At 35.6% G+C, this 20,527-nt stretch overlaps 1 protein-coding gene across 1 annotated transcript in view; it reads left to right on the top strand.

Annotated features, from left to right (window-relative positions):
* The first annotated feature begins 11,788 nt into the window (after positions 1-11,788).
* Positions 11,789-20,527, top strand: part of Tcs4 (Threonyl-carbamoyl synthesis 4) — a 500,068-nt gene continuing 491,329 nt past the window's right edge. The window contains exon 1 of the transcript XR_015039772.1: positions 11,789-13,875. The gene's annotated coding sequence lies outside the window, so the exon portion shown is untranslated. The remainder of the gene's footprint in view (positions 13,876-20,527) is intronic.

Genomic DNA, 20,527 nt, shown 5'->3' with positions numbered 1-20,527 from the left:
TTGGCAGGTAGAAATCCATCCTGATGACCGAGAAAAGACGGCATTTACTACGGGACAAGGACTTTGGCAGTTCAAAGTGATGCCGTTTGGACTGTGTAATGCGCCGGCAACATTCGAACGTCTTATGGAGACTGTTTTGAAAGGCCTTTCTTACGAAGCCTGTCTGATATACCTGGACGATATCATCATCGTCGGAAAGAGTTTTGAAGAGCATCTAGAAAATTTAAGCATTTTTGTTGTGATAATAATAAATTTTTGTTCATTTTTCATCGGACTTGTGCATTCATTTCATAACGAACCCGTACGCACGCAACAATTTTTTTCTGGTCCACGAATGTGGGCGTGGGTTCGAATCCCACTTCTGACACCAAAAATTGTTGCGTGCGTACGGGTTCGTTATGAAATGAATGCACAAGTCCGATGAAAAATGAACAAAAATTTATTATTATCACAACAAAAATGCTTAAATTTTCTCAAATTATCATGCAGTATTACAATATCTCACAGTAGTTTTCTTTTAACTACTCAAATGTCAATAGAACGTAATTCAAAACAGCTAAAGAACGCTAATCCGCGAATTCGCTACAATCAACAACAGTAGTTTTCTAAACAACAACAAACTAAGCAACTACTACAAACTGAGATGTTTTCCTCCTTTTATAAGATTTTAAAATCACGCGCTAGAATTTTCCAGTACTTTCTCGAAATCAAAAAGAGATATTTATTTATTTAATGCACGCGCTCTTGTATTTTCAATTTTCCGGCTTAGCTTTCTTTTAATATTCGTCACGCGCTGCACTGCGCGAGAAATAAAACCATTTAATTTCTAATTGAACTAACATTAGCTTTTTAAATACCAAATTCGTAACAATATTAATTTGTAGGAAGCTTGAGGTACCTAGATCTCATATTGACTCTAAAGTTTCTTGGACGACTCACTTAAAGGCGATTAGAACAAAAGTAATGTCACTGACAATTCAAATGAAACGAGTAACAAATAAGAATTGGGGAATCTCATCGCGGATTTTAAAAACGTGGTACTTAACGGTTATAGAAAGAATAATCTTATATTGTTAAGCAATATGGGCTTACTTTCTTACGACACATGAAAAACGATTCTAAATTTCTATTCAAAGATCTTTGCTTTTAATGATCAGTCGAAGTTATAGAACGATGCTTTGCAGGTCTTGTCCGGTATTCCTCCGTTGGACTTGACAGCAGAAAGGAAATGGTGTTGGCTCGAGTTTTGCGTCTTCGTCTAGAGAGTAAACTGCGGAATATTTCATACGATCCTTTTAGTTACGAAATTAGGAGCACAGAAAGTCTGTGTCGTCCAGCACAAAATGACATTTCATGTCTAATAAGGACAACCTTCTCAAATGAGTCAAAATGTCAGCTCCAGATTTACACAGATGGATCTCATTCGGAACAAGGAACAGGATGTGGACTATGTGTAATTCACAATGGCAAACCAGTGCATTCATGGCGTCGAAGACTCTATCTTTCAAGCTGAACTACTTTCATTAAAAAAAGCAGTGCATCTTTCAAGTCAATTTCCATCACAAGTGAAAATTCATAGCGATTCACCTTCTAGTCTCGAGGCTAGAAAAGCGGAAAATTCAAGAAATACAATAGTAACAGAGATAAAAATCCTTCTTCTTAACCTTCCTGCTCCTTCTAGACCCTTACTGAGCTCAGTTGCCGCTCATAGGGGAATTTATGGGAATTAGCTAGCAGACCAGTTGGCAAAAGAAGCGGTAAGAGTGAATAATCTTCCTCAATATTCATTGCCTTTACCATTTTCTTATATTAAGGAATGTACAAAAGAGAATTTACTCCAGCAATGGCAAAAAAATGGGAACACTCCCACAACGGACAGAAGAACTTTTAAATTTTTGCCAAAGGTCTCGGAAACATTTTTGGTATCATCTACAAAGCAGTCAACTTTTCTCACGGGACGCGGACTCTTTTCCATCGTTTCTATTCCGATTTCATCTCAAGGAAAATGGCAAATGTCACTGGGGAACTATTGGGTCTCTAGACCATTTTTCATTTTCTTGCCCACTCACCGTTGAATGTCATCTGCAAAGACCATCAGACTTATATTGGAGTGAATGAACTAAAACACTATTAAAACGACAAATTCTTCAGCACAGATTAACCCAAATTTTTAATATTTGCAGTGAGATGTATATGTTTCCTTCAACCTTCGCATAGTACTTGCACTATGGGTAGCATGAACTACTCCTTTTTTTTTTTTTTTTTTTTTTTGTATTTGTTTTCCATTTGACATGTTGTAATTACAATTTTAAGCTTAACTTTAATGCATAGAATATTTAGGACTATTAAGTACTGGATGTGCTTTGCACTTACACATGGGAATAACTTCTGTAGATATTTATAACTTATCGGGGCATTTGGGAACTGTCTTGCAAATTTATTGATAAAAACCTGCAGTTCTTTGGTATACTAAGTACCTTTTGGCCATGGGGTACGCAATTCACTTACCTTGGGGGGGATTCTTACAAAGTTTCGTACATGGTCCCGCACATACAGCATATTACACAGTTTCGAGTGCGCAAAGCAAAAGTTTACCCCTTTGTTGCTCAAACAGTGTGTTATCTATAGACAACAAATTTCTCATTTATTTATATATTTTGCATCCCATGCTATATTTTGCATCCATGTCCAGTCTATATTCCTGTAAATATTCCTGTAAATGTAGCCGAAAACGATTACAAAGGGCGCAGAACTGTGTTCTGTGTCAGATTCGTAATGCGCCTTCGTATGTACGCAATAATAGAATTCAGGAGGAACTAAAAGTTGTTCCGTGCTTATCATTATTATTTAGCCAAAACAAAATCATGCCAAGATGAGAACCTATCCAATACTTAACTGAATATCTAAAACTATTATTACAGGATGTAACTTTTCTACATATTGTTGCGTGCGTACGGGTTCGTTACGAAACGAATGCACAAGTCCGATGAAAAAAATTATTATTATCATAACAAATATGCTTAAATTTCCTAAAATATTCGTGCAGTATTACAATATCTCACAGTAGTTATCTTTTAACTCTTCATCATTAATTCCAAATAAGGCTATGTCCTCAGAGACAGAATGTAATATGTTATTTTTAAAGTCCACGGAAAAATTGTATTTCCTTAGAAAGTGTAATCCGAGTATGCAAGGATTTGTAATATCTGCCACATATGCTGTGTGATGGTAAGCGGCACTTCCAAACGTGATGTTAACGCTTACTTTCCCATCGATGTCGATCTTCTCACCGGACACAGTCTGGAGGGTAACACAGGGCGGCGTTCAGATAAGCTTGCTTCCCAGTTGTTGAGCCAAATCTTTTCAGATGATGGCAATGTTGGCTCCTGTATCTATCGCCATATTACAGGGAATTGTGGGGAACAGGGAACTCCTGATCACTACGTTTTCTCATGCCCCTTAACTGAGGATATTCACATAAAATCCCCAAGAACTGACCTCCTGGCATTCCAAAGATTTTTAATTAAAGATAAACATCAATATCCAAAGTTTCAAAAAATTATGCAATGACTCTCTTCCTACGGCCTAGATCTCTGTCAAGTGTAAGTCCACATACAGTTTAAACTTAGTGAACTTTTACATGCTGTGATTATGGACAAAATGGATCCGCTCGTGAACTTTATAAACTGCAGTAAACCAATATATCTGAAATAACCCATGGACACCTACCTCTTTAGCATTATTATAACAATTCATTTAACATTGTGTTGCCAGTACTAATTATAATTATCTCATTATGTTTAGTTTAGTTATGTTAGTTTATTAATTATGTTTATCTCCTATTTTTGTTGCACCAAATCAGATGTTCAATTTATCTTGTGAATCTCAAATTGTATTCCTACTATTTTGTAATCTACTTATGCCCTACACCATTATTTTTAATAAATACTGGATGCGGGGCGTACTGTCGAATTGCACGATGTACCATAATAGGCAAACTTTAGACCTTTTGAAAAGCTTCAGTTTATGCAAATTCTTATAAAACTTGCAATTACCCCCCCTTTTTTTTTCTCTCAAAGAGTTAGTATGGGAAGGCATTACCAGTTGACCTATGGTACATCGCTGGTGTCCCTCATACTTTTTACCTTTACAGGGAATTCCATTAATATGTCCTATTATGAAAAGTCCATTACTACAGCTTCTCACTGCAGAAATCTGAAGCGCTTTAAACTGGGGCTTTTCATTATCTGGCAACCTCCGCCCCGCGAGATGGCCACTAATTAGTTTCCCTGTTGTTTGTTAGGAGTGGTCTTAACATCCGTACCCTGGGGTGTTCTGCAGTTTCGTCGTGTGTGTCCTTCAGCACCGCAGTTCCAGCACTTTACGGTCGGTTTCTTGTCACCAACATTCCGTCTCAAGGCATTCAGTTGTCTAGTTAAATCGCTTAGACGAGCAGTAACTTGATCGCCTGGCTCCTGGACTTGAGCAGCTCTGATGGAGTGGCGGTCTCTACGAGTGGCTTGCTGGGCTGCCTCGAATTTCATGGCGTACATTAAAGCGTTTTTCAAATTATTACCATCCGCCATTCGCAGAGCTTTCTGTGTTTCAGGGTCCCGGATGCCATCGATGAAATATTGCAGCGACAGGATTTCTCTTGTTTCTGTCGGGCACTCCGAAAAGGCTAGATGGGAGAGCCTTTCAACATCCGTGGCGAGCTCCTGAAGTGTTCCGGTGGGATTCTGTTGTCGGGATTTTAATTGAAGCCTGCTGTAGTCTTTTAAACACTTCTCTCCAAAGCGCAGCTCCAACACGCCGGACAGAGCTTCGAAATCTAGCCTTTTGTTTTCGGGAAGAGTCTGAAGGATACCCGCCGCGTCTGCTCTCAAAGAAGCGGCAAGATGACAGGCCTTAGCTTGGGGATCCCATCCATTCGCTTCTGCCACTATAGAAAACTGTGTCTTATATACTTGCCAGGAGGTCTTCCCATCATTTTTGGACCGTTTCAGTGAGGGATGAGCAGGCATGGGTAAAAATTTAAAGCCCTCAGAATTGCTTCCTTCTGTCGCTATGCACTCCTTTAAAGAGTCAACTTCTTTGGCAACAGCAGCGAAAACCCTTACCAAGTTCAGTGTTCCGCCTTACTTGCTTGGGGAACATTCCAGAACCTGACTCGGAACAGGGAGCTTACTAAAGCTATGTTCAATAAATGTAGGAAGTAGACAAGATACACAGGAAGGGTATACGAAACCCTTTATTTTTCACTCTTTACAATAATTTCCGTACTTCGGAATACAGAGACCAACTACTTGTGGTCTGAACGTAAGAATATAAAAATATTAACTGAACTCTAACTTAACTTTGGAATAATAAACAAGGGCCTACGTGGAAGATTGGCCGTATATTAACAGGAAGCCGTATGTAGTACAGAGAACTGTTAACACTACAATACGTTTAAAATTATCAAGAGGATTAAACCTCTGGCCTGGAAGGCAACCAGCAACCGAGTAAAAACTGCTAAGGCAAGCGGCCTGCTTCGACTAACTCCTTCCTCTCCTCTCGCTTGGCAAAAAGCCACAACTTAAGTACTTGGCGTTCGCCAGACACATTTGCATAAATAAGTTAAAGCTTTTAATTCTGGCCGGAAGTATAAAATAAGAAGTGATAGTAAAGATTTAAAATAAAATAAACGTTAGTAAAACTTAAGATCCTTACACCCTTTCATCAATTTGTTATTGGACGGCAGAAACTCTTTCTTCAATTTGTCGCTTTACCGCAGAAACTCTCCCTTATATTTGTTCTTTGACAGAAGAAAATTTTCTTCAATTTTCTGCAACCTTACTTTCGACCGATTCTATTCTACCTTCTACAGCAGGAATGTCAAACTCATAGGTACACTTGGGCCAAACAAACAAGGTTTAAATTTAAGCGGGCCGCAAAAAAAAAAAAAAAAAAAAAAAAAAAAAAAAACAATATTCATAGAATTTTTCTTTTTTTTTTCTATATATATATATATATATATATATATATGTATAGAAAAGAAAAAGAAAAATTTAATGTTTACGTCCTGATACTTGACATCTTTTCTCTGCTATTATCTTTCTTAGATTAGATTATTAGAAGTTCTTGATGTATAATACAATGCATATGATGAATGTTTCAACCGTGAATTTCACTAAGTTTTTTTCTTAGTAATGATACGAAGCCCTTGTTTTTCCCGGTCATTGATGGAGCGCCATCTGTAGCTACAGAATTTAATTTTGCCAAAGGTAGATTGTTTTTCTGCAGAAGTCTAAAAACACAAGTAAATATATCTTCTCCTGTGGTAGTACCAGGCATCGGTATTAGTTCCAGTAATTCCTCAAAAATGTTAAAATTCTTGTCACAAGAACGAAAAAGCACTGCTAATTGAGCTTTGCCACTAATGTCCGTGCTCTCGTCACAGGCAATGAAGAAACTTTTGAAACTAGATGATTTTGCTTTGATCTGATCACTTAAATTCGCGGCTAAATCAGTAACTCTTTCCGCAACTGTATTTCGAGACAATGAAATTGATTGAAAAGCCTTCACATTTCCAGGACAAACAATTTCTCCAGCTTTCATTAGGCATTCCTTGATGAAATCACCTTCAGCAAAAGGCTTCGAATGATTAGCTATCAACTCGGACAAGACGTAGCTTGCATGTACCGCCGCTTCACTTTCTTGCAATACTTTACTAAACATGGACTGTTGCTTTTTCACTCCTAACTTGAGCTCTTTCAACTTTTCTTCTCTCATTAATCCTTCGTAATTGTTATATTTCGATTTGTGTTGTTCGTAATGACATTTAATATTATATAACTTTGACACATTAATAGTATTATTACATATCAAGCAGATTATTTTATCTTTTATTTCACAGCAAAAATATTCTAATTCCCATTTTACTTGGAATATTCTATGTTCGTCAGCGATTTTTCGTTTAATTTTACTACCACTTGGTTTTGATACAGACATACGGAATACAAAGGGCTGGAATAAACACGGTTAACGTTAAAAAGTTAACAAAATTTTATTCTTTCCACAAGAGATAAATCAAAATACTGAAATATTTCTTTAAAAATATTCTAACAATATCACAAAATGTCAAATGTTTAGCAAAATCAATTGAAAACAGAGAAACTAATTCTACCTCACAGCGAAATCGCTACAAATCAATCACAGCATTAAGTAAACAAACAGTTCGCTAGAACTACAGCTACTACTGAGATGAGTTGTTTGTTCTCGGATTTTTTGGATGGCAACAGCAATTACGAGATATTTATTTATTAGGTATTAAATGCACGCGCTGTTCTATTTTTAACCTTCCAACGCAGCTGTCTTTTCAAAAATCGTCTGCGTTGCTAAGGGAACATGAAGCAAATCTAATTACAATTCTAAATAAAAAAAAAACTAAATAAATAAATAACTATGAAATCCGTAACAATATGAATTAAGTAATAATTAATAATAAAGCAAAGTACATGCACATGCATGCACCAATATATCGTTGTCGCGAACGACGCACGCTCCGCTTTTGGGGAACGGGTTGAGCCTCCAGACCGACGAGAATTGAAAAAGAAAGTTTGTTTTTTGAGAACTGGCAACGATAAGTGTATGCTTTTAGAACAGGGACGCAGTAGACTAATGACGCTGTTAGATATGTAGAACAATGATGCTAAGTAGTTAGAAGTGATTTTCGATAGTGTAATGATTTAGATATTTTTCCTCTTTTATGTCAAATGTCAAATAAAGTGATTCATACAAAACAGTGCCAATTTTAGATGAGTATGAAACCAAATCGGAGTCTACAAAAGCGGCGGACCAGAATCGAAGAACGCGGATCATAAAGGTAAGCAACCTTTCTTCATTTGCTTATCTAGAATTTTGAATGATCTGTTTTTTACTGAATTGAAACGATACAAATTTTTTTTGGCGCCCGAACAGGGACCGCCGATGTAGACTATCTTGAAGTGAAAGATTTAGGAATGTTTAAAAAATATCTCCTTTTGATTTGAGAAGTTTATTTATGATTTGAGAGTACTGATTTTTAATTTGAAATATTTTCTATCTGAAATATTTAAACATGTCTACTAAAATAGAAGAATTAAAGAAAAGACGAACTGTAGTTAGGAGTATGACAACAAAGTTGATAAATAATTGTAAAGAATACCTCCAAGAAACAGAACACGATTTGTGTATTCTTAATGAAAATATTGATTTATTAGATTCAAAATATAACAGCCTAAAAGAATTAGATAAACAAATACAAGAATTAATTGAGGCTACTGAATATGAATCGGAATTTGAAACTTGTGAAGTTTATTCCGAGAAAATAATTTCCATGAAATCAAAACTAACATTTATGTTAAAAGAGAATAGGAAACCTGAAATTCCTGTTTCGAATACAATTGGTAATATTGTGAATAATGATATTTCAAATATTTCTGTATCTCATTCAAAAATTAAATTGCCTAAATTATCGATCAATAAATTTAATGGCGATCCTGTTAATTGGTTATCATTTTGGAACCAGTTTGACAATGCGATACATCAGAATAGTGATTTAACAGATACAGACAAATTTAATTATTTGATATCATTTTTATCAGGTGCTGCTTGTAATGCTGTTAGTGGTTTTTCATTATCAAGTGAAAATTATTTTGCCGCAATCGAGTTACTTAAAACACGCTTTGGTCGAACAGATTTAATTATAAATGCACATATGGGAAAACTGTTAAATTTAGAACCTGTTAGGAATGCTAACAACATATTTGCATTACGTAAGTTGTATGATGATATCGAAATACAGATAAGAAGTTTAAAATCACTTAATGTAACTTCTGGCACATATGGCACGTTATTGACACCAGTTTTATTAAAATTAATTCCGAATGAACTGAATCTTGATTTCCAAAGAAAAAGGAAATCGAAAGATAATTTTGATGTAAACGAATTATTAGAGTTCTTGAAAACGGAAATTGAGTGCCGCGAATCCATGCTACAAATTCAAGATAAAATAAACGACCATAATTCGAGCCACTTTCCTAAAGAAAAAAGAATAAATAAAATTTCTATTCCAACGGCTGCTGTGTTAAAGGTTTCAATTAACAGCTGCATATTTTGCGAGGATTCAGAAAAAGAAAAACATACTTCCGAAGCTTGCCCGAAGTCTGTAACAGACAGAAAGGCGTCACTTCGGAAACTCGGAATGTGTTATTTATGCCTTAAAAGGGGTAACCATTTGGCAAAAAATTGCTTTTCGAAGATAAAGTGTGATTCATGTGGGTGGAAACACAACAGTTTAATCTGTGACAGAAATAGTTTAGATGAGAAAAAATCAAATAAGAAGGATCTCAATTTGACGAACAAATCATGTTTAGAGAAAGTTTTATTACAAACTTTAGTTGTAAGAGTGCGTGGCAATGGTCCAGAAAAATACTGCCGCTGTTTAATTGATTCTGGGAGTCAACGAAGCTATGTATCTAAATTCTTAGCTAATGTTATGCAGTACGAATGTATTAACGAAAGCAGTGTGATTCATAGTCTGTTCGGAGGAACTGAAGTGGTTGAAACTCATAAACAGTTCGTTGTACGTTTAAGTAGCATCAAAAACGATTATCAGTGTAACTTCAAAGCTTTTGATCAAGCGAATATTTGTTCTGATATTCCACAATTGAACATCAAGCCTTATTTAAATGAGTTAAAAACCCATAACATATTTTTGAATGATGTTGAAGGTAGGCATAAAAAATTGTTGTTCGAGCATTCTCCTTCTGAAATTCATATCCTCATAGGCGCAGACATAGCGGGAAAATTGCTTACAGGGAAAATAAAGAAGTTAGAATGTGGATTAGTTTGCATTGAAACTTATTTAGGCTGGAGTATCATGGGGAAAATTCCCGTAGAAATGGAAAATAAATATGATTGTTCTTATGCATTTTCTATGTTAGTATCAGATAGTAAAATTTCTGATTTATGGAAACTTGATACTCTTGGGATATTAGACCCTTCAGAAAGTCAAACTAAAAGGGAATTAGAAAAACAAACAATGACACATTTTCTTTCCAATGTGAAAAGAGATGAAGAAGGAAGGTTTCAAGTTTGTTTACCTTGGATTGAAAATCGTTCCCTACTTCCAAACTATCGAGAAATAGCAGAAAAGAGATTAAAGAGTACAGTGAAGAATTTAAGGGATGGGGGATTTTTAGAAGATTACAACGCAATTTTTAAATCTTGGGAAGATGATAAAATAATAGAGATTGTTCCTGAGGAAGAAGTTAATAACCCCTCTCATTATTTACCCCATCGTGCTGTTATTCGAATGAATTCCACCACGACAAAAATAAGACCGGTTTTCGATGGATCCGTAAGAACTAAAGGATCACCCTCCGTAAATGACTGTTTGGAAAAGGGTCCAAATTTGACTGATACTGTTCCAGCTATAATAAATAGATTTCGACTGGGAAAAATTGGCGTTAGCGCTGATATAAAGAAGGCTTTTCTGCAGATAGCACTTAATCCTAAAGACAGAGATTATTTAAGATTTTTATGGTGGGAACAGGGAAATTCTGAGCGTTTGAAAATATACAGGCATAGAAGAGTGGTCTTTGGAATAACCAGCAGTCCATTTCTCTTAAATGCAACACTAACGAAATTAATGAATGAAGTACCAGAAAATTATCGTGCGAGTGCTAATAAATTAGTAGAATCCTGGTACGTTGATAATTTAGTTACAAGTGTGAATGATGAATCAGAGTTAAAGAAGTTAAAAAATGATGCCACTGAAATTTTGGCAAGTGCTAAATTTGAATTACAAGAGTGGGCATATAACTATCCTCGAAATAAAACGGATGCATTTGTTGTTGAACCCATTTTAGAACAGTCGAAGCTTGATAAATTAAATGAGAATGAGTTTTTCGATGATCCTTGTGAAGCTAAAACGGTCAACATTTTGGGACTTCTTTGGAATTTGCATGATGACACATTAAGTTGTGATATTAAGGGATTAAATGAATCAAAAAACAAACCTGTTACTAAAAGAACAATTTTGTCTGAAATTCATAAAATTTATGACCCTATTGGATTCACCTGCCCTATAATTTTAATTCCTAAAATTCTGTTACAAAACTGCTGGGAATTAAAAGTAACTTGGGATGAAGCTCTTCCTGAAGAAATTCAAAGGAAATACATGAAATGGAAAAATGATGCAAATCGTTTAACGGAAATAAAAATTCCTCGACAGATGATGCTTAATATTGATTCTGAATTGAAATTATCCTTTCATATATTTTGTGATGCATCCCGAATGGCATATGCAACCTGCGTTTATTTAAGAAATGAAAATGAAAATAAAGTTTCGTGTCATTTAGTTCAAGCACGATCTAGAGTTGCTCCTCTAAAACCCACATCAATTTGTAGACTAGAATTATTAGCTTGTGTTGTTGGTGCAAGATTAATGAAATCTATAAAACAAGATTTGAAGGAAGAAAATATACCTACGTTTTATTGGACAGATTCAAGGAACACATTGTACTGGATTAAGAATGAAGAAAATTGGGGTGTATTTGTTATGAATAGAGTGAAAGAAATACGAGCTCTTACTAATCCTGATGCATGGAATTATGTTCCTGGCAACTTGAATCCTGCGGATATTCCGTCAAGAGGATGTTCTGTTGAAACTATTAAAGCCAAAAGATGGCATGAAGGTCCAGCATGGTTGAAGTTGAATCCAGACTGTTAGCCTACTTGTGATATTTCTCCTGACAAAGATATGATTGATCGAGAAAGAAGAAAAACAGTTGTATCCTCGTTAACAAATGTAGATGAAGAATTTTCGCATTTCTCACGAATTTCTTCTTTTGAGAAAATAATTAGAGTTACAGCTTGGATAAAAAGGTATATTGATAACTGCAGAGATAAAAACAGAACAACGTCAAAGAACTTAGAAATCGAAGAATTGAATGCAGCTGAAGTTCTTGTTTGGAAAATTGTGCAAAGGGTCTCCTTTAAAACAGAAAAGGATAAACGCTTACGAAATTTAAAACCATTTGTTGATTCATCTGGTCTTTTAAGAGTAAAGTCAAGAATATTAATGAGACAAGACTTCGAAAATTTTAGAACACCTGTAATCCTACCTTCTGAACATCCAGTTGTCTCTAAACTGATTATGGAAAAACATGAACAACAAATGCATTGCGGAACTCAGACTTTAATGGCAATGCTACGAGAAAATTTCTGGATTTTGAAAAGTCGTAAAACTATTCGTAAAGTGTTGAAAAACTGCACTAAATGTAGAAGATTTGATTCGAGACCCTCCACGGTACAATCCGCACCTTTGCCAAAGGACCGTATTAAAGATTCTTCTATTTTTGAAGTGACAGGTATCGACTTAGCTGGCCCTTTGTTTTTAAAAAGGGGATCGAAAACGTGGATCGTTTTATTTACATGTGCTGTATACAGGGCAATTCATCTTGAACTTTTAACATCTTTGTCAACAGATAACTTTTTATTGGCTTTCCGACGTTTTATAGCACGCAGAGGAAGACCTGAAATTGTCTACACTGATAACGGTAGTAATTTTATTGGTACAAATTCGCTCTTAAAAATGATTGACTGGGATAAACTTATTAAAAATCATGTTGTCAACCGCATTAAGTGGAAATTTATCCCACCAGCATCTCCCTGGTGGGGTGGATTTTGGGAAAGAATGATTGGCCTGATGAAAAACATTCTCAGAAAAGTTTTAGGTAATGCCTCACTGAAATATGAAGAAATCTATACGATCCTCTGTGATTGCGAAAATATCTTAAATTGCAGACCATTAAGTTATATTTCCGAGGACTTGGAACTGGAACCCTTGACACCTGCAATGTTTTTTCGTGATCTAAAAGAAAGTGGAGTTCCAGATCTAGATATTATTGATGCCAAATACTTACAAAAAAGGTATGCATATCAGATGAAGGTTAGAGAAGATCTAAGAAAACGGTTCAGAACTGAATACTTAGGACAACTGAAAAACCATATTTTAAAAACAGAGAAATATGTTAAACTATCGGTTGGAGACATTGTGTTAATAGAAACACCTGAGAAAAGAATTAAGTGGCCTCTAGGAAAAATTATAACACTCATCCCAGGAAATGATGGTGTAGTTCGTTTAGTAAAATTACGCACCAAAAGTGGCGAAATCCTTCGACCCATACAACGAATTTATCCGTTGGAAGTCCATTTACAAACGGATAATATAGGAGACTGTTTGAGAAAGAAGCATTCTGATCAAAAAATGTGTGATAAGCCTACAATTTCTATTGGATCTACAGAGTTTCGTGCCACTGACAAAAATCAGTCAGATGAACTCAATCAGAATCCCCTCAAAACAACCAGATGTGGACGAGTGATTCGAACTCCTGAACGATTAAACCTCATGAACTTTCAACCAGATCCTGAACGATTAAACCTCATGAACTTTCAACCAGACTGTGGCTGAGTTTCAACTTGGTGAAACTCATCGGGGGGAGTGTGTCGCGAACGACGCACGCTCCGCTTTTGGGGAACGGGTTGAGCCTCCAGACCGACGAGAATTGAAAAAGAAAGTTTGTTTTTTGAGAACTGGCAACGATAAGTGTATGCTTTTAGAACAGGGACGCAGTAGACTAATGACGCTGTTAGATATGTAGAACAATGATGCTAAGTAGTTAGAAGTGATTTTCGATAGTGTAATGATTTAGATATTTTTCCTCTTTTATGTCAAATGTCAAATAAAGTGATTCATACAAAACAGTGCCAATTTTAGATGAGTATGAAACCAAATCGGAGTCTACAAAAGCGGCGGACCAGAATCGAAGAACGCGGATCATAAAGGTAAGCAACCTTTCTTCATTTGCTTATCTAGAATTTTGAATGATCTGTTTTTTACTGAATTGAAACGATAATCGTACAAAACTATGATTGGAAAACTGAGACCATGAGTTCGGCCACATTCGGCTATCGGGGGATGCGTACAAGTTCTGAGTGCACGTGTCCCCCAAAGGCCGAAGGTAGCTGAACGCAAGCTACTCACACGCATTTGTAATTTAAGTAGTGTGTGTGTCAGCTCGCTGTGAGTAATCTAACAACACTGAATAAATTATCGCTAATTACTTAGCAGTAAACATTTCATTTTTACTTCGTCGATATGTTATTTTATTATTATATATATATATTATTTGCCGATATATTGGCCGGGCCGCAAAAATATCTGTTGTGAGCCGCATGCGGCCCGCGGGCCACGAGTTTGACATCCTTGTTCTACAGCCTCGAATTTTTTTCTATTACGCAGGTAATTTCTCTTTTCATTTCCTCTTGACCTGCTTTCATCTCGTCTTTAACAGATTTCATCTCGTGTTTAACGGATTCTTGGCCCAATTTCATCTCTGCTTGACCAGCATCCATCTTTTCTTTCATTTCTTCTTTAAACGAATCAAAGGCTGATATCAACTGTCTTAATTGTTTTTCAATCGCTCTTTTATTGGCATCCAAACCCCACTTTTGACACCAAAAAATTGTTGCGTGCGTACAGGTTCGTTATGAAATGAATGCACAAGTCCGATGAAAAATGAACAAAATTTATTATTATCACAGCAAAAATGCTTAAATTTTCTCAGATATTCGTGCAGTATTACAATACCTTACAGTAGTTATCTTTTAACTACTCAAACGTTCAAGAGAACTTAATTCAAAACAGCTAAAGAAAGCTAATCCGCGAATTCGCTACTGTCAACAAGAGCAATTTTCTAAACAAACTCTTAAACAACAACAAACTAACTAACTAACAACAACTGAATTTGATCTTTGATCGTATCTTTATTTCTGGCCTCAACCTCCAAGGTTTTTACCAGTATCATGAAAATTACAATCATTATACATTTGCTAGGTTTAAAATTAATAAAGATGTACATTAGTACATCAGCACACAGGAGCGAAAGTCAAACAAAATGAAAGTTCATGAGTTTGTAAAGTCTGTACGAAGGATGTTCTGCGTCTTGCGCTATGCTGGCGTGAAGGCAGTCAGAGGAGAGTCATGTGATCTTGAGAAGGCACCTGGCTGGTCAGCTTCGAAGTAAAGTTCGTTAAAAGTTCTTAATTAAGCTGGAAAATTGCTTAATTTGATATAAATTTTTGTATTTTGCTTTAAAACATAGTCCATAGGAAAAATGGTATGAGAACCAATGCCGTGCAGTTAGAGCTCAAAGCATAAAATCATAAAATAAACTAAGTCCAAAACAGGTAAAATCTTAAGTAAATAAAACTATTTACAGACTTACAAGTTGAAGAATGATATATACAGAATGAGAATGAGTTGAAATAACTAGTTGCAGTAGTGGAATTGTAGTAAATTAAACTAGATTTCCAAGTCAATACTCGTAAAATAATCAAAAGCGGCTATGCCTACTTCGATTTTACTCATCATTGATTTCGCAGTTCTGAATTATTGAAGGAATTCTTTTGCTTTATTAATCTGTACGTTAATCGATGAAAAGATCGAAGTTTTATTTTCAGTATTTGGATTATTTTTTGTCCAAGCTGATTTATTTGTATCATTTGGTAGCGTGGAAAGTTAGCGGCTTTAAGTTGGAATTTATTGCTTGCTTCTGCTTCTTTTTGGGCTTTCGCTGCAGCAATGGCTTTTTTGTATATCATTTGGGTGTTTAACACAACCTTATAAATCGAGACGTGATTTTCTCCACAAAGGGCACAGCAAGCAGGTTTATTGTCCTCTTTCGTTTGGGTTACAGGTATAAATTTCATGAGGTTTAGCGCATTTCATGCACCTCGTTGAATAATGACATAGCTCCTGTGTATGCCCATATCTAACAACTGAATTGAGAGGTTTTTCTCCTTTTTATAAGATTTTAAATCGCGCGCGAGAATTTTCTGGAACTTTCTCGAAATCAAAAAGAGATATTTATTTATTAAATGTTAAATGCACGTGCTCTTCTATTTTTAATTTTCCGGCTTAGCTTTCCTTTAATATTCGTCACGCGATGCACTGCACGGGAAATAAATAATTTAATTTATAATTCTACTAACATTAGCTAATCAAATACCAAATCTGTAACAACATAATATAAGTTCCACTCTTTACAGTATAGATCTTATCAATGACAATGTAATGATTAATTGATTGTATATTTTTTTCATACGGATTATAAATGTAGTAAAATGTAGTGGTGGTACTAAAGATTTTCAGTTTTTGTTTAGGTGGTACGCGTTAGTCAAAAGGTTGAGAACTGCTGCCCTAGATTATTCTTGTAGAACGATTTAAAAGCACTTGGCATTATCTGGCCAGCGAACGTATTTGCTTTTGGCTAGATCGCTGTTCTCTATTTTTGTTTGTTTTATTTATGCATGTAATATTTAATGTTTTAATTATTTACTTTTTTAGGTCTCGTGTTTTGCATTTGTGGTGCACAGGGAGATTGTATGGGATACTAAAACCTGGATTTTTAGGTCTGTGGGAAGGCTATTGAAATTTTGAAGGTAATCCGAAACGTCATCATCTTGGTAGTTTGTCTGTGACCAAATTGGGAACCACATCGAAAATTTCCTCTGTCCAATGTTTTGCTTGATTATGCTAATTCTGGGGAAAAAAGCTGTAATTATAGACTTGGTTTTCATTGAATTTAGATTGCTACTTTATAACTTCAGGTAACCTCATTAAAGGTACTAAACAAATCTGTTGAATAAGAAATGTCTGGTTTCTATTTAATTAAATTTTCTTTTAAAAGGGGATCTCTAGCATCCCAAAACTCTAAAACAATCTCAAAAAATAAAAAAAAAAAAAAAAAAAAAACAATTCTCAAACGTGAAGGAGTTAATTGATAAAAATTCTTTCGTTTCTTCATACATTTCTAAATTCGCTTCTTCAGTGCTTCAGTTCAGATCAGTTCACTTCTTCTAAATTCGTTACTTTCCTCACACAAATACTTAAATAATCTAGAATTCAATGCGTTGCTCCGAATTTTGGTTACTACTTTTAGGGCGAATTGAAGAGATTGATGCAATCTGCCGCTCTAACGTCTAGCATATAAATGTTATAAATGGATAACGCACTCAGTTGCAAACACTCGGAGGTATATCTTGTTTGAAATGCCATAAAAATCCCTCGATAGTCCTCAAACATGGTAGGGGCTCCGTCTGCTGCTGCTAACATTATATTTGATAACGGAATTACCTTTTTTTCATGAAATAGTATCTCAAAACATTAAATATTAATTCATGTTTAGCGTCTATTCTCAACGTTCTTGCGAATAGTAGTTCTTCGTGGAGTTCTTGATTCATAACATAATGAGCATACCTAATAATGGTGTTTCATTGCACAGCAAAGTTCACTCCTCTAATTATATGGAAAAGTGGGTTCTTTTCAATTTAAGAAGCTTTCAATATCGTCACTCATTTCATCAGCTTGTCTTTGAACTGTGTTGTTGTTCAGAGGAGTTCATTTGAGAATATCGTATGCAGGCTTGTGTAAAACAGGTTTTTCAAACCTCTTCAACATCTGGTCTCATAATATGCGGCTTTCTTGATTTTGATATACATAGTGAGGTATTTAAGACCCCTGCAAATCATCATAGTCTCTTTCTGACATGGAAGCTAACATACTGTTCACTATGACTCTCTTTTGAAGTTTTTTTTTTTCAGTGTTTAAAAATACAGTGGATGGACAAAAATATGGAAACACCTTGTGAAATGCATGTTTGAAAAGAAAGATTGATTTTAATGAAATATGTAGGTGGCGCTGGCGTTTTTGACTACTGGCGCCACCTATACAACTTCGTAAATGTGCTAAACAGTTCAGTTGTTTGTCGGAGTACTGTTATGTGAGGTTGTCATTGCATTATGTCAGAGTTAACAGACTTCGAACGTGGGCAAATTGTTGGAGCACGTATGGTAGGTGCTTCTGTAAGCAAGGTAGCCGAGGTCTTTAGTGTTTCAAGAGGTACTGTATCGAAGATTTATTCCGCATATTTGAAAAGCGGAAAAACATCATCTGCTAAATCACAGCGCGGACGAAAGTGTGTCCTGAGTGATCATGACAGACGATCATTAAGGGTAATTGTGACGAAAAATAAGAAGACCACAGCTGCAAAAGTTACTGCTGAAATGAATGTTGTGTTACCGAACCCTGTGAGTACAAAAACAATTAGAAGAGAGCTTCATAAACAGGGAATTGCTGGCCGTGCTGCAATTGAGAAGCCACTCATCAGTGATGCTAATGCCCGTAACAGGAAAAGGTGGTGTTTAAGTCATAAAGCCTGGACTATAGAGCAATGGAAGCGAGTAATATGGTCTGACGAGTCTTCTTTCACATTGTTTCCCACTTCTGGCCGAGTTTACGTCTGGATAACGCCATCTCAAGCCTATAATGCAGACTGCTTGTTGCCAAGAGTGAAACATGGCGGGGGTTCTGTTATGGTTTGGGCAGTCATATCGTGGTTCTCTGCTAGCCCCATGATAACTGTGTCAGGGCACATGACTGCCAAGACTTATGTGAACATTTTGGCCGATCAAGTTCATCCCATGGTACAAACTTTGTTCCCCGATGGTGATGGTGTCTTCCAAGACGACAAAGCTCCTGTTCACACAGCTCACATTGTCCAGGACTGGTTTTCTGAGCACGAAGATAAGTTGTCCCATCTCCCCTGGCCACCACAGTCACCAGAACTGAATATTATCGAACCTTTGTGGTCTACATTGGAACGGAAAGTGCGTTCTCGTTATCCACCGCCAACATCGTTATCTGAACTTGCCACCGTTTTGCAGGAAGAATGGTATAATATTCCCTTGGCAAACATACAGGAACTGTATTTATCCATTCCGAGAAGACTGCAAGCTGTTTTGGATGCCAACGGGTTTCCTACACCATATTAAGCAAAGAAACATGTTTTTTTAAAGGTGTTTCCATATTTTTGTCCAACCCCTGTACGTTCTCTGTCAGAAAAGTTCCAGGGCAGTACTTTTATTCCTGAGTTTGCAGTACGAAAAGGTACAAATGTAGTTTTCATGTGTGACCTGGTATGTATTCTTATTTCTTACTTGACATGACCTTGGCCATGTTTCCACATATTAGGTGTATCCAAACTTATTAGGTGTTAGGGCTGTGCTTAGCAACACACTATTCCGATTGTTGTCGCATTCGTTAAGGTGACACAATGGATGCTGATTGTGAGCAAAGAGTGAACATTAAGTTCTGCGAGAAACTCGGGAATACTCCTAGTGAAACGTGGAACATGAACAAGCAAGCATATGCAGGAGAGGCACTTTCGAGAAGTCGTGTTTTCGAGTTGCATAAAAGTTTTCGTGAAGATAGAGATTCAGTGCAAGACGATGCCGGTCGCCCGTCTGTAGCACATACCGATGCAAACGTGGAGCCTGTAAGGCAGTTATTACAAGAAGACCGTCGCGTAACCTGTCGTATGATATCAAAAGAACTGAATTTGAAGCATGATGTGTGTCATATGATTTTACATTTTTCACCGTGGTTGTTGCCGTAAAAGCAAAATTTAAGCAAAAATTACCCTTTTTTTCATTATTTTTCAAAATTAAAATTACTTAGCATTACTTTTTAAGCTGTTTTCACTCATTAATATGCTTATCTTGAAATTAATACGTTTATAGTTAAAATAAAAACCATTTCTTAAAAAATGGTACCCGAACGAGGTCGGGTACCTTAAATGGTTATGTTACTAAGCGTTCTTATTGGAATGCAGGTTTCTTTTAAATAATAATACTATGATAGTTACCAGTAGTTCATTCATGAATATTTTTGATTGGTTATGATCTTATTGTAATCACATCCTTCAAAATTAAATTGATTGTTTAATTTCCCCCTTGATTTTCATACTATAATATAAAAGGAGGAAAAAAGTCTGAAAGTAAACATAACTCCTCTTTCTCTCTCTATATATAGACATGTATCTTCGTGTGCAACTAAGCAAAACAAATGTGACTTTTTCTTCTTTAAAAAAATGTGTAAATAAATAGGATGAGAATTAAGTTCATTTCAAAGACTTATGACACATGAAATGTACATGATCAAAATAAATTAGAAAATTAAGTTCAAATAAATTTTAAGCTAAATTACGTGTTGCAATGTAAGTTGCAATCATTCAGTTGTAATAATTAATACTAACAAAACCAAACATCATATTCCCATTCTGCAAAGTATAAAAATTCTTCTGCAAAACTGAAAAAAATGACCAACACTTTGGCTTATTTGATAACTTTCAAATTCACTACTTTGTTTGCATTTAGAATTTATAACTTTAATTTTCCACAGAAATTTGTTTTTGATTTTAAAAAGTTTCACTGGCAAAATTTCATTCACTTCAGCATATATTAATAGATGCAGAAGGTTTTTGTACCTTACATAATTTTAAATCTTATGTAAACTAACGTAATTAATAACAAAATCAAAACATAGATCAGAAACTGCATAAAATTTAATTAATAATTACTACTAGTGTCACACGAA

The sequence above is a fragment of the Stegodyphus dumicola genome, chromosome 2 (genome assembly GCF_044657685.1).
Source record: "Stegodyphus dumicola isolate Sdum_Otavi_A_Nest chromosome 2, ASM4465768v1".
Classification (NCBI taxonomy): Eukaryota; Metazoa; Arthropoda; class Arachnida; order Araneae; family Eresidae; genus Stegodyphus; species Stegodyphus dumicola.
The sequence above is the reverse complement of the archived record's forward strand: the minus strand, read 5'-3'. Positions and strand labels throughout refer to the sequence as shown.